This window comes from Pelodiscus sinensis, chromosome 12 (genome assembly GCF_052426305.1).
Source record: "Pelodiscus sinensis isolate ZL-2025 chromosome 12, ASM5242630v1, whole genome shotgun sequence".
Taxonomy (NCBI): domain Eukaryota; kingdom Metazoa; phylum Chordata; order Testudines; family Trionychidae; genus Pelodiscus; species Pelodiscus sinensis.
The window spans coordinates 45,889,149-45,903,507 of NC_143063.1; the positions used below are offsets into that span (position 1 = coordinate 45,889,149).

At 52.9% G+C, this 14,359-nt stretch overlaps 1 long non-coding RNA gene across 1 annotated transcript in view; it reads right to left on the reverse strand.

Moving 5' to 3' along the window:
• LOC149523748 (uncharacterized) overlaps window positions 1–6,941 on the reverse strand; it is a 40,021-nt gene extending 33,080 nt beyond the window's left edge. The window contains exon 1 of the long non-coding RNA XR_016350522.1: window positions 6,385–6,941. This is a non-coding gene — a long non-coding RNA (uncharacterized LOC149523748). The remainder of the gene's footprint in view (window positions 1–6,384) is intronic.
• Window positions 6,942–14,359: the final 7,418 nt, after the last annotated feature.

Genomic DNA, 14,359 nt, shown 5'->3' on the forward strand with positions numbered 1-14,359 from the left:
GCTGACAAGGCCAGTGAGGGGTGGCTCTAGAGTTGCCATAACCCTGTTGTTCTGCAGCAGGGTGGTTAACCCCCCTCCTTAGTGCCTGGCCTGTTGGAGGACCTGGAATGTTTTTGTGAATGGAATACTGTCACGCGATCGCTGGGAAGGAAGGCAGCGGAGAGACCGGAGCAGATGGAGAATGTTCCTCTGTCCCTGGGTGAGGCTGGGAAGGTCGCCAGCAGGGGAGGGACGGGGAGGATTCAGGAGGTTGTGAGCGATGTGACCATGTGCCGAGGGCCGTCGTTGCTCCAAGGTTATACAGACTCCAAGAAATAAGAGCTGGAAGACACCTATGAAGTCAGACTCCATCCTCTTCCAAACAGGCAACACACTGCCTAGCACACCAGTCAAGCCAGTGTTCGAGGGCTCTGATGGCGTTCCCACCACCTCCCTCGGGAGAGCAATCCCAAGTCTGTTGGCAAATGCATCCCTAAAGTTTACACGAGATTTTCCTGTGATCAATTTCAGCCCCTCACAACTGTCTACCTACAGAGAAATCCTAGTTATATGCCCCCCTCCCCAAGAGCTGAGCACCTTGCAATCCTCATACTGTCCCTGAAAGGCACAGCTATTATCTGCATTGTACAGAAGGGAAACTGAGGCATGGTGAGATTAAGTGACTTGCCCACAGTCATACAGGCAGAACAGGGACTTGAACCCAGGTCTCTCAAGCCCTAGGCTAAGGCCCTACCCTCTGTAACCATCTTTCTCTGCGAGTTACTGCTATCGCCTCTGACTCAGAGGTCCAGATTCATCCCAGATATATTCCCCTGTTCCAGGCAAATCCACCAGAGGCAGAGTACCTACAGCCCAAATGAATTTGGCCCAGTGTTCTTCAGCAAGACTCGCCTACCTGAATTTGTTCGACACACAACTCTGCACAAATAGAAACATCTGCCATAAAGTAACTTGTTTTATTACTTGCTAGCCATGCCCCTACATGAAGCTACCTGATGGGCATTAGACCAGTGACTAGCAGTGGTCCACTTGCTGGAAAGGGACTTCCCATGTGCAAAGAGGATAGGAGCTGTTCATGGCAGGGGCTCAGGATCAAACCTGTATCACTCACCCCCTGGAATCACAGCGACTGGCACAGCCTTGTGTGCCAGTCTCCCTGGAGGCCACACTGGCTCAGTCAAGTTGCACATGCCTCACTTTTCAGTTCACCCAGGACACTCCAGAAATGCCTCCTGGCCTGCTTGCTCCTCCCCAAAGGTCGGGAGGTCAGGGTGCCATAAACACTCCCCTCCAGCTGCGTGCAGCCGGGAAGCAGACCCCCAGAGAGCAGACCCCCGGAACGCACACATTCCACAGGCGTTGCCTGAGTCAGGCCGGCTGGAGAATTCCAGCTATTCCCGCAGCTTTGTCTTCTTGGCGACGACGACCCCATCAGGCACCTAATAAGTCAGGCGGCTTTGCTTTCAACCGCATCCCCAGTGCATCTCTTGACCCCCTTCCTGGGACAACTTCAGCCCAGCCCAGCAGCTGCCCAGGGGTCAGGGCCGGTGCGGCTGGAAGCCAATTGTCAAGTTGCTCTCTCCTCGGCACACTATAGCAAGGAGGGCTGCTTAACGGGAGCGTGGCATCATGGCGGGACGACGGTGGGTGGCGCAGAGCCTGGCGACAGGAGGCCGGGAGGTGGCTAAGAAGGGTTTAACCAGCCACCCAGATGGCTCTAAGGGGCTGCCCATTAGGAGAGCCGGATTTGAATGCTGGAATCGATCCTACCTAGAAGTTGGCTTCCAGGGCTTTCTGCAGCAACTCCTGCCAGGGAAGAGGTCACATGGACATGAGCCACATAGAGGGAGAACAGGGGAGGCTATGAAGGCGGGGGAGGAAGTGAAGACTTCCTGAAAGGAGCTTAGCCTGGAATTTGATGCCTAGCAATCAGAGAACGGGCTTGAGAGCCAGGATTCCTTGGATGGCCCACAGAAGCCACTTCACCTCCCTGCCTTCCATTCTCCCGCTGTATAATAGAGAGGTTGTCACCAGCTTCATGGGATTGTCACCAGAATTCCTTCGTTAGCACGTGTCTTGAGATTTGTTCCTCTTGGTTACTGAGGACAGGACAAGGAGTAATGGGCTTAAAGTGCAGCAGGGGAGGTTTAGATTGGACATTAGGAAAAAATTCCTAACTGTCAGGGTGGTCAAATATTGGAATAAATTGCCAAGGGAGGTGGTGGAATCTCCCTCTCTGGAGATATTTAAGAACAGGTTAGATAGACATCTGCCAGGGATGGTGTAGACGGAGCTTGGTCCTGCCTTGAGGGCGGGGGGCTGGACTCGATGACCTCTCGAGGTCCCTTCCAGTCCTATTATTCTATGATCAGAGGGCGGCCTGACGCTCGTTCTGAGCAGCACCACGTGGGACGGCGTGAGTGGGGAGTCCGGATGCCCCAGTGACGGGCAGATTAGAAAGAGCAGAGGGATATGATGGGGCAGATGACGGACAGACCGCCATGGCTGCCAAGCTGGAGCTAAGTTTTTGCTCTGCCCGCCTGGCTTCCTACATTTGGGTATCAACGCTGCTCTCAGTTCGAGGAAGGCTTCCCATAGTACTGTCTCTTGGCTCAGGGGAGGAACAGATTGGCCAGTCGTGATTATGAAGACATTTAAAGTGCATTTAACCCAGGAGAGCCTTTCCTTCCCCCTTTCAATGTAACCACTAATTCCTTCTAAATGGGCTGCCCTGTGCCCAGAACGAGACAAAGCCTTTAATGTCTGGCTGAAAAGGCTTGCGTCGCAGGCAGGCGCAGGAATGGCAGAGGAAAGGGAAGTGAAAGGAAGGTGCAGTCTCTGAGGGGAAATTAAATGCAGGGGCTGCCAGCTGAGCCCTGCTGGCACGCAGCCGGAGCCCTGCCACTGAATCCCTCCCGGCACATTTGGAAAAAAAAATATCACAGGCTGAAAGCAGGCTAGAAACACCCCAGCAGTATGGAGCCAGGCGGTGCTGAGAATGAGTGGGGCGACCTTTCACCTCGGGCCAGCTGGCTTCAGACCCCGACTCTCTGCTCTTGGTACTGAGGAGTCTGGATGCCTCTGTTCAGCCCACAGCGTGGGCACAGCAAAGCCTGCGGATAACTCCACCAGGCTGGCCCCTTCTGCTCCCGGGAGGCTGAGAACGGAGAGAGGAAGGAGCTACGGTGATGGAGGAGGACGATGCAGTGGCAAGGCGAGATGGAGGGGGGAGCAGCGCTGGAGTGGCGTGGGATGCTGCTGGAGAGAAGGGGAATGCACCAGCAGAGTTGTGTGTCGGGGGGAAGGGGTGCCTGGCCGGAGGAGCAGGGCTGCAGCAGATCAGGATGGAGGGCCAGTAGCAAACATATAAGCGAAGCAGCATTGGCACCATGCTGGTCCCTCACTTGTGCTTTTGGTCCTGCACTCCCACGAGCACCAAGTCATTCTCTGCTCCAGGACAGCGATGAGAAAAAAACAGCCACTGCAAAGCCAAAAGGCTGGAAGCCAGCCCCCTACTCCATGACCATGTTGTCACAGGCTCCACCCAGTGAATGACCCCCCCACTGGCTGAGCCATTCGAGCAAGGCCAGACCCCACGAGGCAACCTGGCTATTTGTCCCTCCCACAACTGTTTCCCTGTAGTAGGGATGTTAAATTGCAGGTAATCGGCTAATGGAGTAGTCGATGGAATTTCCATCTATTAGTCGATAAGGGGGGGAAACTGCAGAGCCACAGCAGGATTAGATTCCAGCCTGGGAGCTAACCCCCCTGCGGTTCTCCCTTTTAAATGTATTAAGAGCCTGGTGGCTCTTAATACACTTGAGTGGCACAGGTGTAGCTGGGGGACTGGGCGCAAGCTGGAAATCAGCTGATTCCTCACTCATGTCTGGTCCCCCATCCTTCCCCACCGCTGCGCTTCTGCTTTTTAAAATGTATGAAGAGCCGCCTGGGTCTTAATACATTTAAAAAGCAGAGGCACAGCGCCTGGTCCCCCGCTACACCTCTGCCTCTCTTGCCCCCTGGAGACGGTGCTGGGGGGAAAATCGGCTTTTAAGCCAGCTCCCCCCAGCACGGTCTCCTGCTCCTCCCCTTTGTTGCCTCTGATAAAGACAGTGGGGGGGAGGGGGAGAAGGAGAGGCAAGCAATTGGTCCAGTTACTAGTCGACTACCCAATAAGCATATGCTTATCCATAAAAGCATATGCATATACACTTCTATGCCTACCCTGTAGCAATGCACCATGAAACACAGCTGCTCTTTTAGAAGTTACAATGTTTTTCCACAAATGGATCCTGAGCCTCCTCAGACAAACCCATCACTGACAGAGAATAGCCTATTGCCTCTGTATAAATCCATGGTACGCTCACATCTTGAATACGGCGGACAGATGTGTCGCCTCATCTCAAAGAAAAAGATGAACATTGGAAAAGGTTCAGAGAAGGGCAAAAAAATTGATTAGGGGTTTGGAATGGGTCCCATGTGAAGAGAGATTAAAAAGACGGGGACTTTTCATCTTAGAAAAGAGGAGAGTGGGGGGGGGGGGAAGAAATATGATAGAGGTCTATAAAATCATGACAGGTGTGGAGTGAATAAGGAAAAGTTATGTATTCGCGCTCATAACATAAGAACTAGGGGTCGCCAAATGAAATTAATAGGCAGCAGGTTTAAAACAAACAAAAGGAAGGATTTCTTCACACGGTTCACAGTTAACCTGTGGAACTTCTTGCCAGAGGATGTTGTGAATACCAGGACTGGAACAGGCGTAAAAAAAGAGCTAGATACATTCATGGATCAATGCTTATTAGCCAGGAAGGGTAGGAATGGTGTCCCTAGCCTCTGTCAGGGGCTGGGAATGGGTGACGGGGAGGGATCACTTGATGGTTACCTGTTCTGTTCACTCCCTATAGGGCATCTGGCATTGGCCACTGTTGGAAGACAGGATGCTGTGTTAGATGGACCTTTGTATCATAAGAATGGCCATAGTGGGTCAGACCATAGTCCGTGGATGGCATTGAGGGAGTGGTACCGGAGATATATCTGGCTCTTAATATCTACTAATGACATTGCCATTTCCTCATGAGACAGCCAGGGAGACATGCCTCAAAAACTGTACAGGTCCAGTGACAACAATCCCTCCTCCTTCTCTGGAAAGGATCTGACTATCTGCCCTCGTGCGGTTTTTAGAAACACCTTGTTCTCTGTTTATTTGTCCGGTCTGGGTTTCTCATTGCTGAAAGGTGCCCCAGAGACACCTGGTTGCACATATAGTTCAAGACTTCATAGCACTTAATTCCTGCAAGAAGAAAGATGCTCAGAGGAAGCCCTTCTGAACACTGCCTGAGGGCTAGTTTTTCCAGCCTGAGGTTATCACAGTGTGCAGGCCTGATGGGTAACACAGAAGGTGACAACACAGTATCGGTTCTTTCAGGGTGAAGAGAAAAACCGAGCAAGGAGGGGAAAGTAAAAGCAAATTTGAAGAATTCTGGTAACCCAAGGGTGCATCGGCAGCTGGCAGAATGCACTGGAGATGGAATCGGCTGCAATTTGCTTCAGGAAATTAACAATCTGGTCTGATTTCTCAAACAGAAAAAAAAGTTGTTCCTTGATTCCAAGGCAGGGAAAAAAGAAACCAAGCCATAGTCCCTTGACTGTACAGAGATGAGAGAACGAAAGGCCCATGCAGGTCCTTCCATGCACACATTACTGGCTGCTTCATAGTCAGCCCACAATTAAACAGCAATATTTGCTTTAATGTACCATTTAGAGTTAGTTTAAACACATTTGTTTCAAAGTGCCATGGGCATTTGGATTAATACTGCCACACTTTCAGGCTAACCGCACCCGCATCCCTCCCCACTGCACTCCATGGTCCATTCCAGGAGGGCCCAATCAGGTCTCCTCACCTATTTCGAGACAGGGGCTCGTGTCCCACTCCCTTCTGAAAGGGGGTGTCGCAGGGAGAGCCTGCCTGTTCCCCTTAAGGGAGAGGGGTCGGGTGCTCAACCCAGCATGCATCCTAACAGCCACAGTCTCACACCAAGGCTGTAGTAGTGGTCCCTTCCTGCAGGGCAGTGTGGCCTAGCAGCCACAGTCAATAGTACAGCTCTCTTCCCAGAAGGCAGCATAGCCTAGCAGCCAGAGTCAACAGGACAGCTTCCTGCACACAGGGCAGCATAGCCTAACAGCCAGTCAGTAGTCAGGGAAAGCTAGAGTCCCTTGTGGGGTTGGTGGGGAGGGATGGGGGACCCAGGTCCACCCTCTCCACCAGGTGCCAGCCCAGCTCCCTGCCAGCAGTGGGGTGGACCACCCTTAGCCCAAAGGGGAATCCCACCAAAACACCCCAAACACCTGAGATTCAACTCCCCACTCTGGGCTACTTCCTACCAGTCTCTCCTGCATAGGCTGCTTCATCCCTTTCCTCCAGCCTGGGGGCTTCTGCTGACAGGCAATGGTGCCTGGGTGCATCTGCTCTGCCCCCTCAGGAGCTCCAGTGGCACCTCCTTCCTCGTCAGTGGTCAACCCAGAGTGAGCTGCTCCAGAGGCCTTTATAGCCAGCCTCCAGCTGGAGCATGCCCAGCAGAGCTGTGGGGGCGGGGCCTTCTCAGCCAGGTGGGCAGGGTTAACCCTCACAGCCCCAGTGGGGAGCTGGTACACCATCACAGAGGGTTTTGAGGCTGAACAGCTCCTGGCCTTACCAGCAAGCCTCCCTGCTTAATAGCCAGTAGCACCTGTGCTTTGTTTTCTCTCCAAGGGCTAGAAACAGGGTATTGCCAGCAGTTGCAAGTTATCACCCAGTTCCTTCTAAGCAAGCACCTTTATTCTTAAGAAAACAGCATCACGGAGGAAATATATAACAATAGATAAACAGATTGAAACCCACTAAATGTGCCAGGTGTCACTGATAAGTCTTTAAAAACGAGTAGTCCTGTGGCACCTTGGAGTCTAACAAATACACACGCCAGCTACGTCTACACTGGCAAGATTTTGCGCAAATACTTTTACCGGAAGAGTTTTTCCGTTAAAAGTATTTGCGCAAGAGAGCGTCTACACTGGCATGTGCTTTTGCGCAAAAGCATCCGTGCCAGTGGAGACGCTCTCTTGCGCAAGAAAGCTCTGATGGCCATTTTAACCATCGGGCTTTCTTGCGCAAGAAATTAACGCTGCCTGTCTACACTGGCCCTCTTGCGCAAGAACATTTGCGCAAGAGGGCTTATCCCTGAGCAGGAGCGTCAGAGTATTTGCGCAAGAAGCACTGATTTTGTACAGTACAACGTCAGTGTTCTTGCGCAAGTACTCGCGGCCAGTGTAGACAGGCGGCAAGATTTTGCACAAAAGTGGCTGCTTTTGCGCAAAATCTTGCCAATATAGACACAGCTCCCAAGTATCATGAGCTTTCATGGGCACAGCTCACTTCTTCAGCTAAGCTTTTCATCAGCTGAGCTTTTCCCTAGGTGTGGTGGCTATTGAGAGACACTGTCTGTCTTCGTAGATAGCTGCACAGGCAAAGGCAAACCCAGCCAGCTGACCATGGGTCTGGTTTTGGACTGGAACACCTGATTGAAAAGGGTTCCTGGCAGCACCCCACCCCAGCTGGAGCCCTCGCCTCCTCATGCACCCCATCCTCCTGAGCCAGCTCAGTAAAAATGAGCTAGTGAATGAGGGTGGGACGGCAAGCCACAGAGGAAGGGAGTAAGCAGGGGAGGAGCCTCCAGGAAGAGGCGGAGCATGGGCGGGGCCTCAGAAGAGGGGCTGGACAAAGGTATTCTATTTTGTGCAAGTAGAAGTTGGCAAAACTAACACCCAGGCAGACATGGAAGGTGATTTACATCTCTCGGGAGAGAAAATCTGGTTGTTTTCCTCCATGTGTGTTATCGTGCACCATTTCTCCTCTTGCGCCCACAGCTCCATAGGGACAGAGGACACATCCAGCCTCTCAGGGCATTTACGTTAGAAAATACAACTCCAGCAAGATCGTAGTGGCTGCCTGCAGCCACCGCAAACCGTTTGCTCCTGGAGCGAGTACGGTCAGCAGCCCATGAGGCCACGGTGGCACGTGTATCTTCTCTCTCTCATCCCCAACGTGGCCGCAGGCAAGACATCTCGGACACCCATCTCAGGGAAACGCTGGGCCTTCCACTATGCTCACCTAACCAACTTACCAAGGGTATGTCTACACTACCCCGCTAGTTCAAACTAGCGGGGATAATGTAGTCATCCGCAGTTGCAAATGAAGCCCGGGATTTGAATTTCCCGGGCTTCATTTGCATGAAGCCGGCCAGCGCCATTTTTAAATGCCGGCTAGTTTGAACCCTGTGCCACGCGGCTACACGCGGCACAGAGTAGCTAGTTCGGATTAGGCTTCCCGGGCTTCATTTGCAACTGCAGATGACTACATTACCCCTGCTAGTTCGAACTAGCGGGGTAGTGTAGACATACCCCAAGAGAGCGAGTCCCCCAGCCTGGGGAATGCCTGGATGGGGTTAGGTAGCCGGCTCAGCCCAGGCTAGGGGTAGGAGATTAAGAGCCTCTATGGCTAGCACAGGGCTAGGGTACTGTATTTGTGCTAGTCACATTCGCTGTTTTCAGCTGGCCAGTGCTCCTGGGCCCAGACAGGCAAAGCCACGGTGTTCTCCTCGCTCACGGCTGTATTCCTTGATGAGGCCCACTCCATCGGGTGCTTTTCTCAACGCCTCGGCTCCCACAGTCCCATTAGGGATCTGCTGGTACATCCTGGAGCCTCTGACATGGGATCCTGACTGGTTTGGCATTTCCATTGCCTGTCCCTGCACTACTGCGCTGCTCCTGTCCTCTGCCTTGGAACACCCTCTCCTTCCCCGGGAGCCTCCTGCTTCCAGTGCAGGGGACGGGAGGCAGGAGAGGAGGGTACTGATGTCAGCGTGTCCAGAGTGAGCAGGGTGGGGTCTTGGAGACAGGGCAGGGCAGGAGGCAGGATGAAGGTTTGTGTGTTTGAGATAGAGCCTGGATTGATGTAAATTCAAAAAGTGTCTAAAGAGGTAGGAGGCCCCTGCATTAGGATGATGTAAATCTCAGCTTCCATTGACAAGGAAACACAAAGTCTGTGCAGCCTGCACGTGTCAAACCTGACCCCTCGAGAGCCTTCTGCGGGACAGGGAAACAGTCAGGCAGCTGGGAGCCTGGGGAATAGAAAACCAGCCCTAGTCTCCTTCCAGTGGTGGTAGAGCCCATTCCTGGCCTGTCCCAACTGACCCAGAGAGAGCCGGGCGCTGGGAAAGCAGCAGGGAACTGCACGGAGACGCTGCGCTTGGGCAGTGCCAGCGATCCAACAGCCCAGCCAAAGACATACAGGGGCTGGCGAGCTGCAAAGTCTCCTCCTCCAGGGGCAAGCCAGTAGGGGGAGGGATAGCTCAGTGGTTTGAGCATTGGCCTGCTAAACCCAGGGTTGTGAGTTCAATCCTTGAGGTGACCATTTAGGGATCTGGGGCAAAATCTGTCAGGGATGGTACTTGGTCTTGCTGGGAAGACAGGGGACTGGACTCAATAACTTTTCAAGGTCCCTTCTAGATCTAGGAGATAGGCATCTCCATTCATTTAGGAAAGCAAAACTCAGAACAAGAAAGCTCCCCAGGGGGAGGGGATGGGGTTCAAGCCAGCTCAGAGTCCTGGGTGCTGATTGCACCCCACTTTTCAAGCTGCCAATTCGGAGCCCTGGCCAGCAGCAGCGGGGTGTCACCAACTTTAACACAGGGCCTACAGGGCTTGATGGGCAGTGCTCCATGTGGATCCAAGCACAGTGCACCATAGGCCCTGGAGCAGTTCTCCAAGCCATGCACTCCGACAAGTGCACTAAAGGGCATGAAGGCCAGGAGAAGGTGATGGATTCCCGGGGTGGGGGGCAGGAAGTTCTCTCTTGGAAGTTCCAGTGAAATCGACAAGAAACCCCCGGATCGGATACACATTGAGGCAGGCCCTATTTTAGACCCACCGTCCTTCATAGTGTAGGAATTAGCAATCATTTAATTGACGCTTCAGCGTGCAGTGGCCTGAGAAGGGTCAGCTGCCAGATTATTAGGAGTGATTTCACAATGAGACACCCCATCAGCCATCTTGGAACGGGCCCCATATGAGGAGAGGTTAAAGCGACTGGGACTTTTCAGTTTAGAAAAGAGGAGACTGAGGGGGGATATGATAGAGGTCTATAAAATCATGAGTGGTGTGGAGAGGGCCGATAAAGAAAAGTTATTTATTAGTTCCCTAAATAGAAGAACTAGAGGACACCAAATGAAATTAATGGGGAGCAGGTTTAAAACTAATAAGTGAAAGTTCTTCTTCACACAGCGTGTAGTTAACCTGTGGAACTCCTTGCCAGAGGAGGCTGTGAAGGCTAGGACTATAATAGAGTTTAACGAGAAGCTAGATAATTTCATGGAGGTTAGGTCCATAAAAGGCTATTAGCCAGGGGATAAAATGGTGTCCTTGGCCTCTGTCTGTCAGAGGCTGGAGAGGGCAGGAGACAAATCGCTTGATCGTTGTCTTCGGTCCACCCTCTCTGGGGCACCTGGTGCTGGCCACTGTCGGCAGACAGGATACTGGGCTAGATGGACCTTTGGTCTGACCCAGTACGGCCATTCTTATGTTCTTATCTTCAGGGCATAACCACTTGAGCAGCACAAACAAAACGCTGCCTACTGTATATATAAAAAAAGAGACGTGTCTGGCTCTTGCAGTACCTTCTCCTTGTGAAAGCAGGTGGTGCAGCCAATAGTGAGTCAGCAGGCCGGCATGTTCCAGCTTATCCCTGGGTGTATAGGCTGGTTACCAGCTTTTATGACAGCTTACACTGATGCCCCCTGTAGCTTATCCAGCCTTTTTACCTATTTAAATGGTCACGGCCTTCCTCATCTTTGGGGGGTGCACACTGCTAATTAGTGACTTCCCTATTTAGCATTTGCAGCAATCCATTGCCCTGGTATTTCTGTGGTTAATACATGAAAGTTTCACTCCTACTTATTCCCTGCACTTGCCCTGACAGATCAGCAATGTGACATGACCTTCCCTATGTTACTTAAAGCCGAAGCATCCGTTAAACACCACTTACCCTGCCATATTATTTTTATGGCAAGCCGGAGGCCTGTTATTTGCAATGCAGCGTTAATCAATACTTCTCTTACCTCTCTTCCAATATGACAAGCTAGCAGAGCGTCCCTAATGCTGTGCTTAGAGTGGGTGAGGAGTCTGGGAAGCCAGGGATAAAGCTGCATTCAGCTCCACCAGTTACTGGGTGAGGAGCACATGCTCGTGGTTGAATATTAACTGAAGCGAGGCGGCAGGATTTCAGCCCAACTGTCTTGTTGCTCAACAGGAACTGTGAGTTCCCCACTCAGAACTCCTGCTCCCTGGCACAGCAGACAGAACAAAACCTGACCCCCAAGCCCTGCACGTCCTCCGGCGACAGCATCGGTCAAACGTGACACAAACACAACCCTGTCGCCACTGGGCAGAGGGGAACAATTCTAAACAACCCACTGTGCTGTTCAGCGCACAGTCAAGCACAGCCCAGCACACAGCTCTCTCTGTGTGTGTGTGTGTGTGTGTGTGTGTGTGTGTGTGTGTGTGTGTCCATGCATGCTACTGCATGAGGACGTGTGATTCTGCTCATAACAGGTGGCCAACCAAGTAGGCAGATAGTCGATACCTAATTTGTGGTTTCGCCTTTTAGCAATTTCCCATTCATTTCAGGAAATGGATTGGATTCCTGTATCGGCGAGAGGATCGAACAGGCTCCTGCCTCCGCAGACACCCCCTTGGACTCCCCATCCAGTGGGGTGTCAATACAGAGGTGAGCTGGAAGCAGAAAGGCTGGGGTAGAGACTCCCCTGCCAGGCAAGCCAGTGGCAATAACGGGACGTCCAGCACGGGCGCTGTGCTATTTCGGCAGGCAACACGGCTTCGTTCTGCCGGCTGGCTCAGGAACTCAGCCTGGGCCAGGGAGGGATTCACCTCTAGGTCAGTGGTTCCAGTCTGACCGAGGCCAGAGACAACTCAAGGCAGCCTCCGAAATGAACAGCAGCGGTCTCACAACCAGCGGGACTGACAGCCATCCTGGGGCAAGGGACGGGGGTGGCCCTGGGCCGCAGAAGGCGTCGGGTTGGGGCTGCCTAGACTGCAGGATGCCCCCCCAGCCCATCAGAGTCCCGCGGCGCTCTGGTAGCAAATCAAAGGGGGTCAGGGCTCTGGCTGTGGTGGGTGCCGGGTGCCCCGGCCCCCCTTAGAATCACTGGGGCAATTGCTCCCTTTCCCACCCCTCCCGGTTGCAAAGACACCTAGCCAAATGCAGAGCTCCTTCTCACTCTGTCGGCCAGAGCCCCCTGCGATCGTTCTCCCCTCCTGCCCCTCACACTGACACTGCTTTGACCTCCCCAATGGCAGCCTGACAGCGCAACCGCTCCCTGCGAATCCCCCGCCAGGGCTTGGCCTTCTCGCTCCCATGACAGTAGCCGGTTCTCCAGGGCCGTCCTTATGATTCCTGGAGCCTTATGCAGCCAGAGCACTCTGCAACGCGGGGCTGGGTGTATCACTGCCCTGTGCAGCTGGGTATTCTTCATATGCCTAGGGCCAGCCCTGCTGTTCTCCTGTAAACCTCGATTTCTGCGGAATAAGGGATCTTGCAAACGGCCCTGTCGACACAGGGCTTTTTAGCGGCAAAACCTCTTGCAGAAAAAGACTCAGAAGAAGATATGCAAATGAGCACACTATTTGCATATCCTCTTCCGCAAAAAACCCCCGCAGTGCAGACATAGCCTGAGGCCGGAGACAGCTCTGTGACTTGCTCAACCTCACAAAGCAAGTCATAAGTATGTAAGAACATCCAGACTAAGTCAGACCAAAGGTCCATCTAGCCCAGTGTCCTGGCTGCCAACAGTGGCCAATGCCAGATGCCCTAGAGGGAGTGAACAGAACAGGTAATCATCAAGTGATCCCTCCCCTGTCACCCATGTCCAGCCCCTGACAAACAGAGGCTGGGGACACCATTCCTACCCATCCTGGCTAATAGCCATTGAAGGACCTAACCTCCATGAATGTATCTAGTTCTTTTCTGAACCCTGTTAAAGTCCTGGTCTTCGCAACATCCTCTGGCGAGGAGTTCCACAGGTTGACTGCGTGCTGCGTGAAAAAAAAAACTTCCTTTTGTTTATTTTAAACTTGCTGCCTATCAATTTCATTTGGTGACCCCTAGTTCTTAAGTTATGGGAACAAATGAATAACTTTTCCTTATTCACTTTTTCTATACCTGTCACAATTTTATAGACCTCCATCCTATCCCCACTTAGTCTCCTCTTTAGTCAGTGGCAAAACCAGGCTTCTCCACCCAGCCTTGCTTTACCTACGTAACCAGCGGGGTTACTATGCACCTGGGATGTAGAGAATTCCTCTGGCAGAGCTGTTTGGGGGATGAACGGGGAGAGACTTTCCAAGTCTCTGTACCATCCAGGATGGGCATCAGGAGCTAGTGCAAGAGTCATAACAACGGATCGCTCCTCCTTCCCCATTCTGTGCAAACACTGCACAGGAAATACCCGATTGTTACCCACCAGCAGGATAAATATTGAAGGAGGTTTTGGGTCAAATAAACTGTGGAGCATGTGAAGGGAATGTGTTTGTAACACAGGCTGGGGATGGGCTGGCCGCATACGCAGCTCTCTGTTGCCCTCTTCTGGACCCGGGGCAGCGAGGCCTGTCGGAAAGGCAGGGAAAGGAAGCTGGGTGACAGACTGATTCCTAGAGCACAGGACTCCCATAGACTAAACAGGCGAAAGGAGGGGAAACTGAGGCACGGAGCGAGGCGGACGTGACGTGCACACGGCCAAACCCTGCGGCAGCAGCAGAGCTGGGACTAAACCCAGGTGCTCAGCGCACTGGCCTCCATGGCGATAAGGAGACGCACTGAGCGTTGCAGGAAGAGGGCTGAGGGGCAGACTAGCGTTCAAAGGGTCTCAGGATCGGTGCCTTACCCCTTGCTGCGCTGGGGACCTGCCTTGGGCATGGGGCCAAAGGGTTGAGGGAAGAACCAGTGTTAGTTTCCTTATGCCCTGGGGGTGGGTAGGCTATCAAACAGGGCCCAGCCCGCACAGCAGCGTTACCACCCTTAACACCTGCTGCATCCATGGAAGCATCTGCCTCTGGCTCCAGCAGCCCTGCCCCGAGCCATGTCCGAACAGCTGCCGCCTCTCTGGAGCGAGCTCTGCACTTGGATTTGATTTGCCCCCCCCCTCCTCCTTCCCCCAAAGGAAAAGCAACGTGGCAGGTGCACTGAATATGCCTGTGCTCAGCCAGGCCCCTGTGGTGTGTGTTATTACACCAGGTTGTCAACTAAGCTCCC